General features: G+C 37.1%; 1 protein-coding gene across 2 annotated transcripts in view; it reads right to left on the minus strand.

Moving 5' to 3' along the window:
* The window catches only part of GALNT13 (polypeptide N-acetylgalactosaminyltransferase 13), a 539,320-nt gene extending 524,452 nt beyond the window's left edge, over positions 1 to 14,868 (minus strand). The window contains exons 1-2 of one of the 2 annotated variants that reach the window (XM_055308339.1): positions 14,746 to 14,868; positions 14,480 to 14,617 (exon numbers count right to left, since the gene is read on the minus strand). The gene's annotated coding sequence lies outside the window, so the exon portion shown is untranslated. Of the gene's footprint in view, positions 1 to 14,479; positions 14,618 to 14,735 lie in introns of both variants that reach the window. The other variant, XM_055308341.1, reaches the window with a different exon arrangement.
* Positions 14,869 to 20,254: the final 5,386 nt, after the last annotated feature.

Raw genomic sequence — 20,254 nt, forward strand, 5'->3', positions numbered from 1 at the left:
CTTTCCATCTGAGCATGTGATCAATTCAACATCATTTATTGGAGAAACAATCTATTTTCCACTGTTCTTAAATTCCAAATTTGTCACAAATTTACTGTTTACATAGATGTAGGAATGTTCCCAATGTCTGTACTAATAGAAAATCGATTTCATAGCAATATCAAATTGTCAAAACTAATGTACTATGACAACGTTTTGATTTCTGTAATGGAAGTTGGCCATTTTTCTTCCCATTCTTCTTCAAGATTTATCCAATTATTCTTGGTCCTTTGCATTGCTATATAAATTTTAGAATCATTGTGTCAATTTCCCCAAAAAATTTATTTGGTTTTCTTTGAGTTATATGAAAACCAACATTACTTTGTAGATAATTGAATCTTTAAAATATTGATTGTCCCTATTTATTAATGTTATATGTTCCCATTTATCATGTTCAGTTTGCTTTCCTTCAATTATATTTGAAGCTGTCTTTGTAAATATCTTATACATTTTTCATTACATTCTAAGAGGTTTTATTTGATAATATAAATTGTATTTTTATATTTATTTTTAAAATCATTTCTTATATATAGAAACATATTTATATATATTGATTTTATATCCAGCAATATTATATCTAGGAACCCATTATTTCCAATTGTATTTGTATATCTGCCATTACTTTTGGATTTTCTAGATTCTTAGTTATGCTATCTACTATAATGACAATTGTATTTCTTTCTTTCCGATATTTATTTATATAGAGAGATTTATTGGGGTGTGGTTAACATACAATGAATTCACAGCTTTAAATGTACAATTTGATTAATTCCGACATATGTATATACTCTTAAAACTATCATCACAATAAATAATGAATATATCCACCAGTCCACAAAATTTCTTCATGTGTTTTTGTAACCACTCCTTCATGAATCTCACACCAACCCCCTTCCCATTCCTACGCACCAATTATTCTGCTTTATGTCACTACAGATTAGTTTGTGTTTTTTAGAATTTAATATAAATGAATCACACTGTATATATTGCTAAGAAATATTCCATATACCTATCACAATTTGTTTATCCATTTGTTTGTTGTGGATAGCTAGGCTGTTTTCAGATTTTGGCCTCTACAAATAAGGGTGCTATGAACATTTGTGTACAGGTATTTGGGTGGATATATTCTTTTTTTCTTTCTTACTTTAGTTAAATGGCTAGATTGTATAGTTGGTATATGTTTACTATTTTAAAAAATCACCATACTCTTTTCCTCAGTAATTATATCATCTTACATTGTGCATTCTGCTGTTGTTTCATGTAGAGTTCCATAAATTTTAATTAAGCCAAGTCAGTTGATAGTGTTCGTCAAGTCTTTTACATATTTACTCATTTTCCATATACTTCTATCAATTATTTTTTTAAATTTTATTTATTATTCATGAGAGACACAGGAAGAGAGAGAGAGAGAGAGGCAGAGACACAAGCAGGTTCCATGCAGGGAGCCCGACGCCGGACTCGATCCCGAATCTCCAGGATCAGACCCTGGGCTAAAGGCAGAGCCAAACCGCTGAGCCACCCGGGCTGCCCACTTCTATCAATTATTGAGAGAGGTTTGTTGAAATCTCCAACTATTTGTAATTTTACCCGTTTTTCCTTTCAGTTCTATGCATTTTTGCTTTATATATTTTGAACCTCTGAAAATCTTGATGGAGTTATTTACTTTATCTAATATTAATATAACCACTGCAATGTTCTTTTGATTAATATTTGTGTAGTGTATATTTAAAGTGTCTTTTATTTATTTTTTTTAAATTATAGCTCTTCCTTTTTTTAAAGATTTTATTTATTTATGAGGGAGAAGCAGGCTCCATGCAGGGAGCCTGAAGGGTCTCGATCCTGGGACTCCAGGATCACGCCCTGGGCCGAAGGCAGGCGCTCAACCGCTGAGCCACCCAGGGATCCCTTAAAGTGTCTTTTATGAAGGCAGTAAATACTTGGGTCTTTTGTTGTTATTTGTTTTAATTTACTCAATTTGTCAATCTCTGCCTTTTCATTGTGCTTAGATCACTGACATTTTATATGACTGTTGATATGGCTGGATTTAAATCTACCATCTTGCTCTTTGTTTTCCACTTATTCCATATATTATTTCCTTTTTCCTCTATTTCTGCCTCTTTTTAGACTGAGTAAATTTATGATTCCATCATAGCTCTCTTTGTTTTATTATTACTAGTTATAACTCTTTGTTGTATTGTTTTGGCAAATGGCTTAAGGTTAATAGTGTACCTCTTTAAGTTATCACAGTCCAAAAAAAAAATTTAAAAAAAAAAGTTATCACAGTCCAACTTCAAATAATATTAGGTCACTTCACATGGAGTAGAGACCTTTACAACAATGTGCTTCATTTCCCCTCCTCTATCCTTTGTACTATTCTTGTCATACATTTTATTTCTTCATATGTTAAAATGTCCCAAGGTATTGTTATTACTTTTGCTTTAAGTAATTCCTTATCTTAAAAATAGATTTTTAAACTAAGAAAAATGGTATTTTATATTTATCTAGGTATTCACAAATTTGATGCTTCTCATTCATTTGTGTAGATGCAGATTTTTACCTGGCATCATTTTCCTTCTGCTTAAAGAATTTCATTGCCCTTTGCTATAGTGGAGATCTGCTGGCAACCAATTCTTTCAGCTATTCTGTCCTTAATATTCCTTATTTTAGCTACTTTCAAAGATACGCTTCCTTATATATGATGAGGATATAGATTTCGAGATTGTGTTTTCCTTTCAGTATTTTAAAGGTACTGCGGCACTCTCTTACAGTTTGAATTTTTTCCAACAATAATTATATTCTCATTTTTATCTTCTAAAAATTATGTCTTGTTTCTCTTGCTAATTTTCAGATTTTCTTTATTAGTTATTTTAAGTAATTCAATTATGATAATCCACAGGTGGTTTTATTGTTTCTTATGCTTGGGATTGTTGAGATTCTTAGAACTATGAGAGTGTAGTTTCCATAAAATTTGGTTAATCTGTCATTAACATTTTCTCTATTACTTCTCTCCAAACTTAATCAGGGTCTCTAGTTATACCAAGGCTTCTTGAAAATGTCCCACAGATCCTAATGTTCTTTCTTTTTCTTTTTCTTCTTTTTTTTTAATATCTCCTGTATCATTAATTCAGTTTTGGTTATTATTCTTCAAGTTAACTGACCTTTCTTCTACAATGTCTTATCTGCATTTAATCTCATCCTACACATTTCTCATCTCAGGAATTTTTTCAGTGCCCTTGTCTACTAATTACCATACATGTGTTTTCCACATCTGTTCCTACTGGCTGATTTTTTTGACACCTTCTGAACCATATTTTCCTGCTTCTTTCCTGGTAATTTTTGATTGGTTGACAAACACAGCGAATTTTCAGACTGCTGGAAATGTTTGTATTTCTATAAATATCCACAGGCTTTGTTCTGAAAAAACAGCTCATTCCTTTGGTAAATGGTTTGAGATTTGTTTAAGGCTAGGTTTTGAGCTTTGTTAGGCAGGACCAGGCAGCTTTTACTTAGGGCTTTTTTTCTGCCATCACTGAGATGATACCTTTCTGATTATTCTATCTGTATCCTACTAGTAGGAGCAGAAACTATTCTCAGACCTCCGTTAACTCCAAGGATATGCTCTCTCTGCTGGGGCTGGCTTCAGGTAGTTTCTTATTCACATATACCCATCAATTTTCTGCTGAATATTCAAGAGCCCATTGCTGATCTCTAGAGTTCTCTGTGAAGCTCTGTCCTCTCCAGATCTTTACCTTGTAAACTTAACCTCTGCCTCCCTGGCCCCCCAGTTCTGCTCCTTCAACTCAGGCAGACTGCTGTGATCTGCCAGGGTTACCCCTCCCAGCATTCTTAAAGTCATAAACTGTGGCAATGGTGGGACTCACCTTGTTTGTTTCTCCTTTCCCAGAGATCACGGTTTACCATTGCCTGAAAACTATTGTCTGATATATTTTGCTAGAAGCAGAATTCAAATATTTTTTATTTGTATTCCCTTTTCCTAGGTCATTTCACTGCTCAGTGAGAATACAATATTAGATTCAGGTCATTATTGAGGTTTAAGAGCAGACATTGTAGTCTTATTCCTATTCTCTAAGGGAAAGCTTTAGATATTTCACTATTATGATTTTTTTTTGTATAATTCTGTGATGCTCTTTTTCAGTTTAAGTTAGTTTCTTCTATTCCTAGTTTTATCATGAATGAATTTTAACTTTTCTCAAATACTTTTTCTCTATTGAGATGATTAATAGTCTTTACTTTCTTAGTATGTTAGTGTGGTGAATTACATTGACTGTTGAATGTTAAAAGGATCATACATTCCTGGAATATATCCAATTTGCTCTTGACATAGCATTCCTCCATGTTTAATTGGCTTTGATTGTTAATATTATATTTAAATATTATTACAGCTAAACTAATATGAGAGAACCTGTAATTTTCTTTTCTTATACTGTTTTGGTCAGGTTTTGGGGTCAAGATTTTGCTAGCCTTGGAAAATAAATTTTCCTATTCTCTCTGAAAGAGTTTTCATCTTAGTACAATATCTTCCTTACATATATTGTAGAATTTACCAATTAAACCATCTGTAGGCCAGTTAAACCTACAATTTATTTGGAAAGGTTTTGAAGTACAGATGCAATTACTTCAGTAACTATAAAAACCTCCTATTTTCTATTGCATATTATTTTCACATGGGGTTAGTTTATTTTTGACCTAAGAATTTATTTCCCTAAGTTTTCATATTTATGGCATAATTATTTTTTCATTATTTTCTCATATAAGAAATATATGTTTTTTATTACCCATAAGATCTGTGGCGGTTTTCACCCTTTCCAAAATTCCTAATTTTGGTACTTTTTGTGTCTTTTAACATTTTGATAGATAATATTACCAGATTAATTTCATTAGTATTTTCTAAGAAGAAACATTTGGCTTTTTTGGTTTTCTCTGTTTTATATTTGCCTTCTAGTCATTAATTTCTACTCTCATATTTATTATTTTTGTATTTCTGCATTGTTTGTATTTAACATTCTTTTACTTTTCTGGCTTCTTGAGATGGAATCTTAAAGATTAAATTTCAGCTTAAAACAATAATGGACATCATGAAGACTTGCTGAAACCCTCTTGTAACCCCCAGTGCTATGCCCTTTTCTCCCTGTTTCTATGTTCTTTGTCGCTATTAATGTGTACTATAACCTTCTCCAGAGAATTACCATCAGGTACTGAAACTACCTCACCTATATGGAGATTTCTAAGTGCCTGGGAACTTAAATAGATTTCCTCAGCTATCTTGTATCAGTGCCTCCAAATCACCTAGTATCTGACTTGTCACTGAGACCTTTCTCAGAAAATTGCCTTTGGATTACTTGAGCAGCCTTGATTATTTGGAGAATTTGAAGTACCTAGGAATTTACATCTTCCTGGAACAGACCACAGTCAGTTACACACTGATTCAGAGGTTGAAAAGCTAGCTCTCTTGCTCCTAGAAGAGACTCACAATGAGGTGCACTTTTACCTTGGGAGGTCTCCACAGGATCAGACAGGCTGAGTCTTTAGGTGAAATCACACATTTCTTGGGTTTTTACATTTTAGCAACCCAATTTCTCCACTCCCTAATCACTTCATCTCTGGAGCATTTCCCAATAAATTCTTGATTTAAGAAGTGCTTCTGTGAGAAACAAACTTAAGGCATACTATACATTTTACTATAAGTGCTGGTTTAACTGGATAACACTAATTTGACATGTATCTTATTTTCATTACCACTTAGCTAAAAATATTTTCTAATTTTCATTATAATTACGTCTTTACCCTTGGATTATTTAAAAGTATCCTGCTTGTATTTCCAAATACCTAAGAATTCTCATGTTCTTTTTGCCATTGATCTTCAGCTTATTTCCACTATGATCAGAAAACATATTCTGTATGATTTCATTCTTCTGGAATTCGTTGAGATTTTAGTATACACTCCATATGTACTTCTTTTTCACTTTAGAGTGCAATATTATGTGTGTTGTGTATGTATGTTTAAGAGCACATATACTTGTTAAAGATGATATTCAAATCTTCTATATTACTGATTTTTTTGCCTGCGTGTATGAGTTACTAAAAATTTGTGTTCAAAATAGTTTATGAAAAAAAATAGTTCATGATGCTTATAGATTTGTCTATTTACTCAAATCTGTCCATTTTTTCTATACAATTTGAGGAGAAAGCAGTAATAGATGCATTAAAATTTATAATTGTAATATAAATAATCTATCCCAATGGATCCCTTTATCATTGTGAAATGTGTGATTTATCATGAAATTTTTGATGATTATTTGACTACAATGAATTTTTCATTAGTTTTTAAATGTATTATATTTTCCTATTCTCTTACTTTAAACTTTCATGAATCCTTGTATTTAAGATGTTTCTCTTACAAAGAGCATGAATTATGTTTTTTTTTTTTTTTTTTTTTTTTTTTTTATAAATTAATTTTTATTGGTGTTCAATTTACCAACATACAGAATAACACCCAGTGCTCATCCCGTCAAGTGTACCCCTCAGTGCCCGTCACCCATTCACCCCAACCCCCCACCCTCCTCCCCCTCCACCACCCCTAGTTCGTTTCCCAGAGTTAGGAGTCTTTATGTTCTGTCTCCCTTTCTGATATTTCTCACACATTTCTTCTCCCTTCCCTTATATTCCCTTTCGCTATTATTCATATTCCCCAAATGAATGAGAACATACACTGTTTGTCCTTCTCCGGTTACTATGGCCAAGTTCAAAAAGGGTGTTGCCTGAGTTCTCCTCTGGGATTTTGATGGAATCTTGTCTCACATTTAGATCTTTCATCTATTTTGAGTTTATCTTTGTGTATGGTGCAAGAGAGTGGTCCAGTTTCATTCTTCTGCATGTGGATGTCCAATTTTCCCAGCACCATTTATTGAAGAGACTGTCTTTCTTCCAGTGGATCGTCTTTCCTCCTTTATCGTATATTAGTTGAGCATAAAGTTCAGGGTCCACTTCTGGGTTCTCTGTTCTGTTCCATTGATCTATATGTCTGTTTTTGTGCCAGTACCACACTGTCTTGATGAACACAGCTTTGTAGTACAACCTGAAATCTGGCATTGTGATGCCCCCAGATATGGTTTTCTTTTTTTAAAATTCCCCTGGCTGTTTGGGGTCTTTTCTGATTCCACACAAATCTTAAAATAATTTGTTCTAAGTCTCTGAAGAAAGTCCATGGTATTTTGATAGGGATTGCATTATACGTGTAAATTGCCCTGGGTAACATTGACATTTTAACAATATTAATTCTGCCAATCCATGAGCATGGAATATTTTTCCATCTCTTTGTGTCTTTTTCAATTTCTTTCAGAAGTGTTCTGTAGTTTTTAGGGTATATTTTGAGAACCATTTGAATGGTAAATGGTTCTCCAACCTTTTATTTTCAGGTTGTAGGTGTCCTTCTGTCTAAAATGAGTCTCTTGTAGACAGCAAATAGATGGGTCCTGTTTTTTTATCCAGTCTGAAACTCTGCGCCTTTTGATGGGGTCATTAAGCCCATTCACGTTCAGAGTTACTTGAACTTCTTCTTAAAGGGGAGTTTTAAGAGTCCCCCTTAAAATTTCTTGCAGAGCTGGTTTGGAGGTCACATATTCTTTCAGTTCCTGCCTGTCTTGGAAGCTCTTTATCTCTCCTTCCATTTTGAATGAGAGCCTTGCTGGATAAAGTATTCTTGGTTGCATGTTCTTCTCATTTAGGACCCTGAATATATCCTGCCAGCCCTTTCTGGCCTGCCAGGTCTCTGTGGAGAGGTCTGCTGTTACCCTAATATTCCTCCCCATGAAAGTCAGGGACTTCTTGTCTCTTGCTGCTTTAAGGATCTTCTCTTTATCTTTGGAATTTGCAAGCTTCACTATTAGATGTCGAGGTGTTGAACGGTTTTTATTGATTTTAGGGGGGGATCTCTCTATTTCCTGGATCTGAATGCCTGTTTCCCTTCCCAGATTGGGAAAGTTTTCAGCTAGGATTTGTTCAAATACATATTCTGGCCCTCTGTCCCTTTCGGCGCCCTCGGGAACTCCAATTAAACGTAGGTTTTTCTTCCTCAGACTGTCATTTATTTGCCTTAATCTGTCTTCATGGTCCCTTAATTGATTGTCTCTTTTTTCCTCAGTTTCCCTCTTTGCCATTAACTTGTCTTCTATGTCACTCACTCGTTCTTCCACCTTGTTAACCCTCGTCGTTAGGACTTCTAGTTTGGATTGCATCTCATTCAATTGATTTTTAATTTCTGCCTGATTGGATCTAAATTCTGCAGTCATGAAGTCTCGTGAGTCCTTAATGCTTTTTTCTAGAGCCACCAGTAGCTGTAGAATAGTGCTTCTGAATTGGCTTTCTGACATTGAAGTGTAATCCAGATTTTGTAACTCTGTGGGAGAGAGGGCTGTTTCTGATTCTTTCTTTTGAGGTGAGGTTTTCCTTCTAGTCATTTTGCTCAGTGCAGAGTGGCCAAAAACAAGTTGTATTGGAACACGGGGGAGTATCACTGGTCCGTCCAGCTGGTCTTCTGGGGGAGGGGCCTGCTGTGCTGATTTTCAGGTGTTAGCACTTGGGGGAGCTGCTCTGCCCCTGCCTGCTGCAGGGCTCAGCGGGGGTTGTTTACCCCGTGAGGTCTCAGGAGGATCAGCCGCAGTTGCTATGGCAACTCTGGAAGCCTGGATTCAGCCTCTGCAGGAACTACGGGGCTCGGGGCTCTCGGTTCTCCGTCTGCAGGGCCTGGAGGCTCCGGGGCGGGGCCGCTGATCTGCTCAGCTCGGGGCAGGAGCGTCCTCGCTGTCTCGGGCCCTCCCGGCCTCTGCCTGTCCCGGGGGGGCCGGATCCTGGGCTGTGTCCCGGCGCCCTGTGCTCCGGGGCCTGCGCTGGTGGATTCGCGCTCCCGCCCTGCAGCTCCCTCCCTGGAGCCGCTCCCGAGCCCCTCCGAACTGCTCCGGTCGGTCCCTCCGTGCGCGCTGCAGCCCTTAGGGAGCTCGGAGCACTCTCCTGCGCTCGCAGGTGTCTGTTAGTGTCCCAGGGAGCCCGAGGGCATCCCCGCCCTCCTGGGTCCTGCTCCAACTCCCTGCGAGCCCCTTTCCGCCCGCCCGGGAAGGTTGGTGCAGCTCCTGCTCCTCCGGGACGGGGCTCTCCTGTCCTGGGGACACTCGCCCCAGCCTCAGCCCGGCTCCTCGCGGGGCCCCTCCCCCTCGGAGGCCTTTTGTTCCTTTATTTCTTTTTCCCCGTCTTCCTACCTTGATAGAAGCGCGAACTCTTCTCACTGTAGCATTCCAGCTGGTCTCTCTTTAGATCTCAGGCCGAATTCGTAGATTTTCAGGATGATTTGAAGGTTATCTAGGTAATTTGGTGGGGACAGGTGATTTGGGGACCCTGCTCTTCCGCCATCTTGCCCCTCCCCCTATCTATGTTTTGTTTTTATATTCATTCTAGAAGTCTTTATTGAGGAGAAAAGTGCCATAACGTGGACACCTACCCATGTTATATCATTCTAACCCTTCATTATCTTTGAGCCTATAAATGTGTAGATACGCAAATTATGTCTGGTTTGGTGGAAATTCAATTGCGTTCCCTCCTATCCTATGGAAAAAAAGTTTGTCCGTGTATACATATTCATTTCATTATTCCTGATTTATAAATGTACCTGTTCTTAGGGTCTCTCTTTTCAATTGGCTATAATATATGCCAGGTTTACTCATGACTATGAGTTAAATAAACTCTTTAATATGTGTTTATTTTATTTCTGTATAAAATTGTGAATTAATTGAAAATTATCTATCATGATCTTCAAATGAAATTATTTAAAATATTTGCATTTAATGTATTTTTTGCTTAAGTTTAAATCTAACACCCTACAGGTGTTTTCTAGTAATCCCTTCATTTTCCTTTTTTGATTAATCAGTTATTTTCCTCATTTTTAAAACTCACTCACTTGTTAATTATACATTCTTTTTCTTTCTTAGTGAATACCTATAGACATTATAAAATTCTTTTTTTCTTAGTGAATAACTGTAGACATTACACCATGCATTCTATTTTTCTCTCTTCCCTGACAATGCCAGTATTTTGACAACTTTATCTCCTTTAAGTTCCTCCCACCTTGTATATATTATAGTTGTCTTTTCAAATTGTACACACATTTAAAACTATGAAGCAATAATTACTGGGGCTTTGTGAAACATCCATCTCGATTTCTCCATGTGTTTATCTTTTTTATACATCATAATTTACTGCTGTAGTCCTATGTTTTCACAAGGAATCATTTTGCTTCTGTCTGAAGAACTTTCTTTAGTATTTCTTTTTAGTGCCTATTTGTTGAAAAAAAAAGTTTCTAAAGTATTGTTAGTCCAGAGACTTTACTTACTTTGCCTTTATTCTTGAAGGGTGTTTTTACTGGATATAGAACTGTAGGTTGATGATTCTTCTCAGTACTTATTTATTTTTTTAAAGATTTTATTTATTCATGAAAGACACACAGAGAGAAAGAGGCAGAGACACAGTTAGAGGGAGAAGCAGACTCCATGCAAGGAGCCCAACGTGGGACTCGATCCTTGGTCTCCAGGATCACACCCTGGGCTAACGACAGTGCTAAACCACTGAGCCACCTGGGCTGCCCTCCTCTCAGTACTTTAAAGATATCATTTCACTTTTATCTTTTCATTTATTTCCATTGAAAAATCAGTTCTCCATCTTGTTTCTTCTTTGATAATAGTATGCTTTCACCCTGGCTGCTTTGAAGATTTGTGTTTGGTTTATAATCATTTGACAGTGAGGTGTACAAGTATGATATTCTATATTTATCCTGAATGGGTTTTAATGAAATTTCTTGGATTTGTGGCTTCATAACTGTATTAATAAGAATTCTACAGAACAAATAAGATGTATGTTTTGTGCATGCACAGGGTGTGCGTGCGTGTGTGTGTGTGTGTGTGTGTGTGTGATAGATTTGGCTCGTGTAGTGATTTGAAGGCTGAGTAGTCCAAGGATTTGTAGTTAGCAAGCTGAGATCCAGGAAAGACAATGTATAGTTCCACTCTAAGTTCAAAGGCCCAAGAACTAGGGGAACTGGTAGTGTAAGTTCTAGTCTGAAAGCTGGCCAATTCAAGAACCAAAAAGAACCAATGTTTCAGTCCCAGTCTAAAAACCAGAAAAGACCAAGGTTCTAGCTCAAGCAGTCAGGCAGAAGATCCCTCTTACTAAGCATTTTTGTCCTATTCAGGCCGTTGATTGCCTACATTAGGGAGACAATCTGCTTTGCTCAGTCTACTGACTCAAATGTTAATAACATCCAGGAATGCCCTTACAGATACACATCCAGAAAGCAATTTTCCAAAATTCTCAGTAGATATTGCTATGGTTAATCTTGTGTGTCAACTTGACTAGGTTCCAGAGTTCCCCAAAATAGCCAATAATTAGAGAATTTTGGAAAATATTCACCACTATTTATTCAAAATTTATTTTGCCCATTCTCTTTCCTCTCCTTCTGAATACCCCTAAAATATGAAAGTTTTGTCTTTTTATCATGTCTCATAAACCCTTTTTATATATTTTCCATCCTTTTTACTCTAAGCTTCAATATAGCTATTTCCTATTGACATATTTTCCAGTTCACTAATCATCTTTTCCACTATGTTTAATATGCTATTAAATACATGTATGAAAACCTTAATTAAAGCTATTCATTTTTGTTTCAGTTCCAGAATGTTCAATATATTCTATTTTATATATTTCAGTTCTTGGTGACTTTTTCAATTCTGTCATATATTTTCTTGGACACTAATCTAAATTATTTTATTTTTTTAAAGATTTATTTATTTATTTCAGAGAGAGAGAGAGAGAGAGAGCAGAGGGTAGGGGCAGAGGGAGAGAGAGAGAGAGAGAGAGCCCTAAGCAGGCTCTAATGCTGAGCATGGAGCCCAATGCAGAGCTTGATCTTACCACCCTGAGATCAATATCTGAACCAAAACCAAGAGTCAAATGTTTAACTGACTGTGTCATCCAGGCACTAATCTCAGTTATTTAAAGTCCATGAATGGTTATTCCAATATTTGGATTACCTGGTACACTGTTTTTCTATTTTTTTAAATATTTTTTGTCATTTGCTCTTCTTTTGGAATTCTTGATATTTTTGTTTTTCTTTATATGCCAGTCTTTAATATTAAAAAAATGCAAGATTAACTGAGGTTCTGGCTAATATAATATCTCTCCAGAAATACAAAACAAATAAAATACATATTTCTGCTTCATGGCAAGCATCTGAGTAAGAAAAGATGACTATTTGGTTTAGGATCAAGTTGGTTTTAAGTTGTTTTTCAGTCCTTTGTGAGAGTGGGTATATTTCCAGTTTACACTTCCTCTTAGGTTGTGATAGTGTGATAGTTCTAGGTTCCTAAATGTATATCTTGAGTATTTTCTAGGACATCTGCACTTTGATACTACCTGATTTCCAATATTTGTCTCACCAGCCCCTAATACTGTCAAAAATCTGCTCAGTTCCTTATCCATTTAGTGCTCCTTTTTAAAAAACTTGTTGGCCCTTTAGCTATGCATGATATAATTGGCAAATAATTTTAAAAGGAAAAGGGATAAGGAACGTCAGGCTTATTTCTATTTACTTCCCTTCCTTCTCACCATGGCCACCTTGCTAGTTCTCTGATGTTGTAGGTCAGATTTGGGGCTTTTTTTTTTTTTTTCCATCTTTTCTGGTTGTTCTCAGTGACAAAGTTGTGCCACAGCTAGCTATTTTACCATTATTGGAAATAGAATCTCTCGAAATCTCCACTCTCTTTTTCCACATCTGCTGTATTTTCTTTTGTGTAGGAAAGCACATCCCCTAAGATTTCGATTCTTGCCTCATTTGTCTTCCCTTGAATCAACAAGCTTAAATTTTAAACATGAAACATGTCAACAATGAAAATCATAAATGTAAACACCATCTTTTGTGTACTTTGAGTGTTAACTTCAACTTTCTAGATCTCAAAAATACATTGTTATAGACACAGACCACTTACTAAACAAGAACCTCATTAGAATTCTGTATTTACAGATGTTCTGCTTCAAACTTGAAATCTAACCATAACACAGATGCTCATGTGATTTTCTCAAAACACAGGCGATTACTGTGTAGTAAAAAATTATTAGAGAAAGTGGGGGAGAGTATAAATACCATGTTGTATATTTCAGGAAATGTCTCAGTTTGGGATGAGATAGATCTGTGCTCAAATCCTGACCTGACCATTTATTACCTATGTAACCTAGGACTTAATATTTTCTACTCCTCAGTTTCCTCTTCTGTAAAATCAGTCTCTAATATTTATATAATATGAGGAGTGTGCAAATTTAAATGAAATATGTATAAATATCTAATTCAAAATCTCGACTCAAAAATAAAAATAAAAATAAATCTTGACTCAATCAATATTATTCATATTTTTTGAAAACAATTTCCCATGCTAAGTAAAAGTATCTAGAAATAAATTAGAATTATGCTGGTATTTTATGTTTTAATATTACAAAAGAACAGATTATTTTAAATTAAATATCTATATATATTTTAAAGGTCAAAATTTTCATGTATAAAACAAAATGAATTATAGCAGAGAGGCTCAAAAGAATTATTTCATAGGAAGGAAAATATTAAATAGCTAAAGTTCTTACTGTAGAGCCTTTGTACTTAAAAGGTTAATTGCCAAGAGTAAGTAATAGTGTCATAAAACCACCTAAAAATTAGAAGTAATTGAAAGTAAACCTTTAAATTGTTATGAGACTTTAAAATACATTTCATTTAGTAGTATAAAACCCTGCAAATTTAAGGACAGTTGAAGTTGTTTTCTGATTCTGAAGTTGTTTTCAGAGAATCATGGCCAGTTTAGAATTGTAAGGGATCGTATTTTAAAGATAAGAATTATCCGGAGGCCTGAGTGGCTCAGTGGCTGAGCTTCTGCCTTCGGCTCCAGGCCTGATCCCAAAGTCCCAGGATCGAGCCCCACGTCCGGCTCCCGCATGGAGCCTGCTTCTCCTCCATCTGCCTATGTCTCTGCCTCTCTCTGCCTCTCATGAATAAATAAGTAAAATCTGTGGAGGCCGAGAAAATTAAGGCCACTCCACTTTAAGTTCAGTGTTAGCACGTGTCCAGCCATCCCAGGCCCCTGGGAAGAAGAGCTGAAATTTACATTACTTCAGTTGCAGGAAAAAAACAAAAGTTTCCAGCTTAATGTCCTAGAAAGCCCCACATTAGAATAAAAACTGAGCCCAGGCCAAGGGCAGGAAGCCCCTATTAGAATGAGAACAGAGCTCAATGCCCTTGAAGGCCCCATATCAACATGTAAACAGAACTGGAGCAATTGCTCCCCCCCCCCTCCTGGAGGTCCCCTAGACCAGTCCTTAAAACTAAGCTAAAACCCACCTGGGGTCCAAGTCCCTGCTCCGCTGTGTCAGGTGCACCTGGGCCCAAGCTTGAGCTTGTAAATCAACCCTCGTGTGTTTGCATCGGGGCGGGCCCCTCGGTGGTTTCTTGGATTCGTGATCTTGGGCACAACAAAATCTTTTAAAAATAAATAAATAAATAAGAATGATCAGAGGTAGAAAGGTTAAGTAAGTTTCCAAGGTTACACACAAAAGAAGTCTTGAGAAAATCAAAGATCAGAATCTATACTGAATACCTTTATTTACCTTTTGAATTGCATTCTCCTTCCTTCTGCATCCTGTGCTATGGCCCAGGGGGCACCTGGGTGGCTCAGGTGTTTGAGTGGCAGACTTGATTTTTGCTCAGGTCATGATCTCAGGGCGGTGAGATGAGCTCTGCACCGGGCTTCCGGTTGACTTCATCCAATGGGCAACACTATCAACAGCTTAGAGAGAAGCAGGAGAGTGAGGTCAGGGTATATAGTCCCCCCCACTGCTTCCTCCAGGGTAATTCTGGGCTGACTCTATATCTTGTTTAAGGTTGTATTTTCTGCCAGTCAGTCTTCAGGACATCGCTGTTAAAGCAATTGTTACAGAGCCTCGGGGTATTTCATTATACCTATGGTTTACCTGTGGCACTGCCTTTTATTAAGCAAGCATTCTTCAAATTACCCTATTGCATGCACCTTTTTTTTTTTTTTTTATTTTCTTCCTGTTTGGATCTTGATGCATACAGAAGCCATATCTTTAACTGGGAGCTTAGAATTTTGTGTTTCATTAATTAACATTTTCTCCTTTTCAATATGGTGATCAGAGTATTGCTGCTAGGAAAGCTGTTGTTTTAGTACACAAATTATATGGAATGACCCAATTCACAAATATGTTCTTAAGGCCAGTCATTCTCACGTAATATTGTTTATTCCTATTTTTGTTCCTTAAAATGTAGTTTCAATTGTAAAAGTAAATTTACGTGTAAGAAAACTAGGATAGGGGTACCTGGGTGGCTCAGTGGTAGAGCATCTGTCTTTGGCTCATGTCCTGACCGTGATTCCGAGGTCCTTGGATAGAGTCCTGCATCAGGCTCCCCACAGGGAGCCTGCTTCTCTCCCTATGTCTCTGCCTCTCTCTGTGTGTCTCTCATGAATAAATACATAAAACCTTTTAAAAAATAAAAATAAAAAATAATATTTTTTTTACTCTTAGGATAATAACAAACATTTCAAAAATTCAGAAAAATAATCTATCCAGAACAGTTCAATGAAATGCTATTGCCAGTGGATTTATATTAAATTATTTGTTCATTTGTGTGTTTATTTTTCCATTTATAATCAAGTTCCTCAATGCATTGGGGCAAATTTACATAGAAAAATGCAAGTTGATAAGCAACTAATAGAGGGGCACATGGTGGCTTAGTTTGGTAAGCATCCAACTCTTGGTCTCAGCTCAGGCCCTCATCTCAGGCTCCTGAGATAGAGCCTCACATGGAGTTCCATGCTCAGCAGGGAGTCTGTCTGAGATTCTCTCCCTTCTCTGTCTCCTTCTGCTCCTTCCCATGCTCTCAAAGGCACACTCTTCCTCTCTTTCTAATAAATAAATAAATCTTTAAAAATAAACAAGTAATAGCTACTATGTGCCAACATCATTAACTGGAAGTAGGGAAAATAAGTATAATCACCTACCAGGAGAACCTTCCCCTGTTCTTAATTCCCACCACTTCCTTTTTTTTTTTTTTTTTTTTTTTTTTTTTTAAATTCATGGGAGACACAGAGACATAGAAGGAAAAGCAGGCTCCTCACAGGTAGCCCGATGTGGGACTCGATCTCTGGATCAGGATCACACTCTGAGCCAAAGGCAGACGCTCAAACATTGAGCCACCCAGGCGTCCCAATTCCCACCACTTTCTTCTTTTTTTTTTTTTTAATTTTTATTTATTTATGATAGTCACACACACACAGAGAGAGAGGAGAGAGGCAGAGACAGAAGCAGGCTCCATGCACCGGGAGCCCAACGTGGGATTCGATCCCGGGTCTCCAGGATCGCGCCCTGGGCCAAAGGCAGGCCCAAAACCGCTGGCCACCCAGGGATCCCCTCCGATCCCCTCCCACCACTTTCTAAAAGAAATGTTTTAAGTTAGGTTCTCCCCATTACTTTGTCATCCTCTGGTGGCCATTTAACTGGTTATAATGTTCTTTTGTCATGATTGTTACAGTATATTTACCAGAACATTTAAGATGGTGTTTTGTTTACTCCCCATTTTGAAATTGTTTGTTAGTTCATGAACCACAATGACGTCAGAGTGGTTTATAAAAGAGAGCCAGTCTAGCATAGGCCCAGATTATCTAGGGTCTAATTTTACCAACGATAAAAAAAAAAAGTTATCAATGATTAAAAAAAAATAATAAAAAATAAATACTCCAAAACAGTTCAGGAAAGTTCAGCATCCAATGAAGCCGAGTAATTATGAGTAATATATGGACTTTAAGTTCAGAGATATTGCAAAATGGTTTCGATAATTAATTATATTTTTCCTTGTCACATCAATAAATTCTCCATGTGTTATTTTACCTTCTTTGAATCCAGCTATTGAAGCCATACCTAAAGTAGCATGTCGTTTTCAGACATCATTAGATATTTGCCAAATGGAAAAGAAAGTCTAGGATTAAAGTCTTTAAAATTCCTTTATCTTACCCCAGGATCAGTAGAAATGATCAGTCCTTATTGCTTTATTTTATTGAGTACAATAGGCAAATTCAATGCTCCTGCTAAATTCACTACTCTAAAAAGAGGCATGGCTAAAATGGACATGTGTTACTTAAAGCAGATTAACCTAATAATAAATTTTAGAGTGGCCAAACTGCCTCAAGCTGTGTGGGCAAGTGGCCTCATTACCCATCCAAACCTAAGAGTTAATAGGTTGGTTTTCATAAATCTAAAACTTGTTCATAAGATTTTCATTTAAAATATTTTAATATGCCATAAATGAGAGCACTAAAATAATCATGTAAATATATGTGGTAGGTGAATAAACTTTATATTCTTTTATATCATGAAGCATAGACTCATTGGCTTTAACAAACATTTATGAATTTTGAAAAGCAAGATTCCGATTTATGAAATTTCAATGTAAAAAAAAGTATAATTTTAAATGGGAAAAACTTCAAGATCCCAGTTTACCAGAAACTATATTTATTTTGTATAGCATACAACCCAAACCCCATTCACTAAATTATAACTTTTTTAGAACTTTATTCTTTGAATTACTTTCCAATTTTCTTTTAAAGATTTCATTTATTTATTCACGAGAGACACAAAGAGAAAGGCAGAGACATAGAGAGAGAGGCAGGCTCCCTCTGGGGAGCCTGATGTGGGACCCTGGGATCATGCCCTGAGCTGAAGGCGCTCAACCACTGAACCACCCAGGCGTCCCAAAGTACTTTCCAATTGCTCAAAGTACCACTTGCAGCAAAGACTGTATCAGAGCCTTTGAATGATAGGTAATGACCTTTATAATCTCAAATTAACTGACAACAATGAACATCATCGAATGATAAAACAATTCTTATATTTTGGAATTGTATATAGTTTTGGAATTGTATGTGAGTTTCCTTGGGACCCCACAGGTAAGACTGACCGTCATGTCCCTGTAGTCACTGACTCTGCAACAACTAGATTATTCAGTGATGTTATATGCTTGGTTAAGATTCTCTTAATTACCAGAAAAGAAGTCTACTCAGGCTAGCTAAGGATAAGAGGACATTATTATAAGCTTATAGGTGACAAAGGTCTAGAACTAGAATGAAGAAAGGCAACTCGAGGGACCACATTCTTCCCCCTTCTCGCTCATGGCCTAAATGATCTTCATCTGAGTTTCTACTTTCCTTTGTATGTCTTTTCTGCTTTTCTCTCAACTGATTTACCGCCAACCTACTCTGCTTACTCATACTTTATGGTAGTTCAAATATTTAACTGGAAGAATTATTTATTCAATTTATCCAATCCGAAAAGCAAATATTTACTAGGCACAGACTATGTTCCAGGTATGGATGACTTCATTTTGCTGTAGCTCCGACTCTGTCTCGTCTTCTGTCAGTTTATCTTCGCCTATTCTGCCTCTTACAGAGCCTGCATAGGCCTCTTTATCTTTCAAATCGAAGTTCTTCAAAAAGAAACCTACCCTCTGCCGCAGAAGTTGTAAATTATGGCTCAAAGTTCATTTTGAGCATTCGGATCTGTTTTGTCTCAAGCGCATACATTGGCCGCGCAGATCTTCAATGATTAATTCTGAACATTTAAAAATTGAGAAACCTAAAAAAAATAATAATAATAAATTAAAAAAATTAAAAAAAAATAAAAATTGAGAAACCTTTACCGAAAGGAAAAAATATATATCAATGTCTTGTCATCTCTTGCAACCAACCTACCAACCAGAGGCTCTCACAATGTAACATGCCCTGCACAGCGGAGCCCCCGCCTGCCCCCAGCCAGGCCCTGCGCCCCGCTGGGGGGGGGCAGGGGCGCAGGCCAGTATATGAACCTTTTTATTATAATGAAAACACACTTGAATGTGTTTAAAAACGAACTGAAGGATCCCATCAGAAGATTCAACAACCTCCATCAGTAACATGGCTTAGAAATCCTGCACCACTTCTCAGCATGGTCACTCTGAAGCCTAAAGGGTGTAGCCACCCGACAGGCTCCCCAGAAGGGGATGGAGTAGAAGGGTTCCCTGCACAGGAACCCTTGGGCTCTCGTCGTATTGTGGGAGCTGCTAAATGAAATCCCCCCAAAATGTTTCTCCTTGGAAAATTGATTTTACAGTCTCTGCTTCTGATCTTGTAAAGCGGGGTTTGGTAAACTAAAACCCATGGCCCAAATCTGGCCTGCTGTCCGCTTTGTGAACAAGGTTGTGTTGGAACTTAGTCACAGCCATTTGTTTCCTCTTGTCCGAGGCTGCTTTGTCCTACAGAGTGTCCATGAGGGACTGTGACAGAGACTGTGGGGCCCACAGAGTCTAAGATATTTACTATCTGACACGTCACAAAAAATGCTTGCCTATCCCTGTTCTAAAGAAAGTCAAAGATAGGTTCCCTAAATACATTACAAAGTTGCCCTTAGATTGCAAACTCCCCTCTGCCGCATATAGAATATAAATTCTGCGTGAGCTCAATTTAACCCCCTCATTCTGACGTTCGTGGAAATGAAGAATGGCGACAGGGTATCATCAAATAACATCGACTCACATCGAAATCCGTTAGCAATCAACTCTGCCTTTCTTTTTTTTTTTTAATTTTTTTTTTTTATTTATTTATGATAGTCACAGAGAGAGAGAGGCAGAGACACAGGCAGAGGGAGAAGCAGGCTCCATGCACCGGAAGCCCGACGTGGGACTCGATCCCGGGTCTCCATGATCGCGCCCTGGGCCAAAGGCAGGCGCCAAACCACTGCGCCACCCAGGGATCCCAACTCTGCCTTTCTTTAACTGAAACCCCAGGCTTTGATTTTCTGCTAATCATAGTCCCCACATAAACCATTTGAATCCAAATAAAGACCTTTATCAGCTACATACCTCATTCCCTGAAAAACTTAAGTCCCATTAGAAACTCCATTTGTTTCCAGACTTCTTTCGATCGTGACGAAATTGACCTATCCAGACTCCCATACTGAAATAATGAAATTTCTTTTATACCTTTACAGATCACATCATCGAAAACACTTGTAATTCTCTATAAGTAGTATTTTTAAGCAGTTCTTGCCTTTTTTAGCAACGTCTGCTGTG

The sequence above is a fragment of the Nyctereutes procyonoides genome, unplaced genomic scaffold (assembly GCF_905146905.1).
Source record: "Nyctereutes procyonoides isolate TBG_1078 unplaced genomic scaffold, NYPRO_anot_genome, whole genome shotgun sequence".
NCBI lineage: Eukaryota > Metazoa > Chordata > Mammalia > Carnivora > Canidae > Nyctereutes > Nyctereutes procyonoides.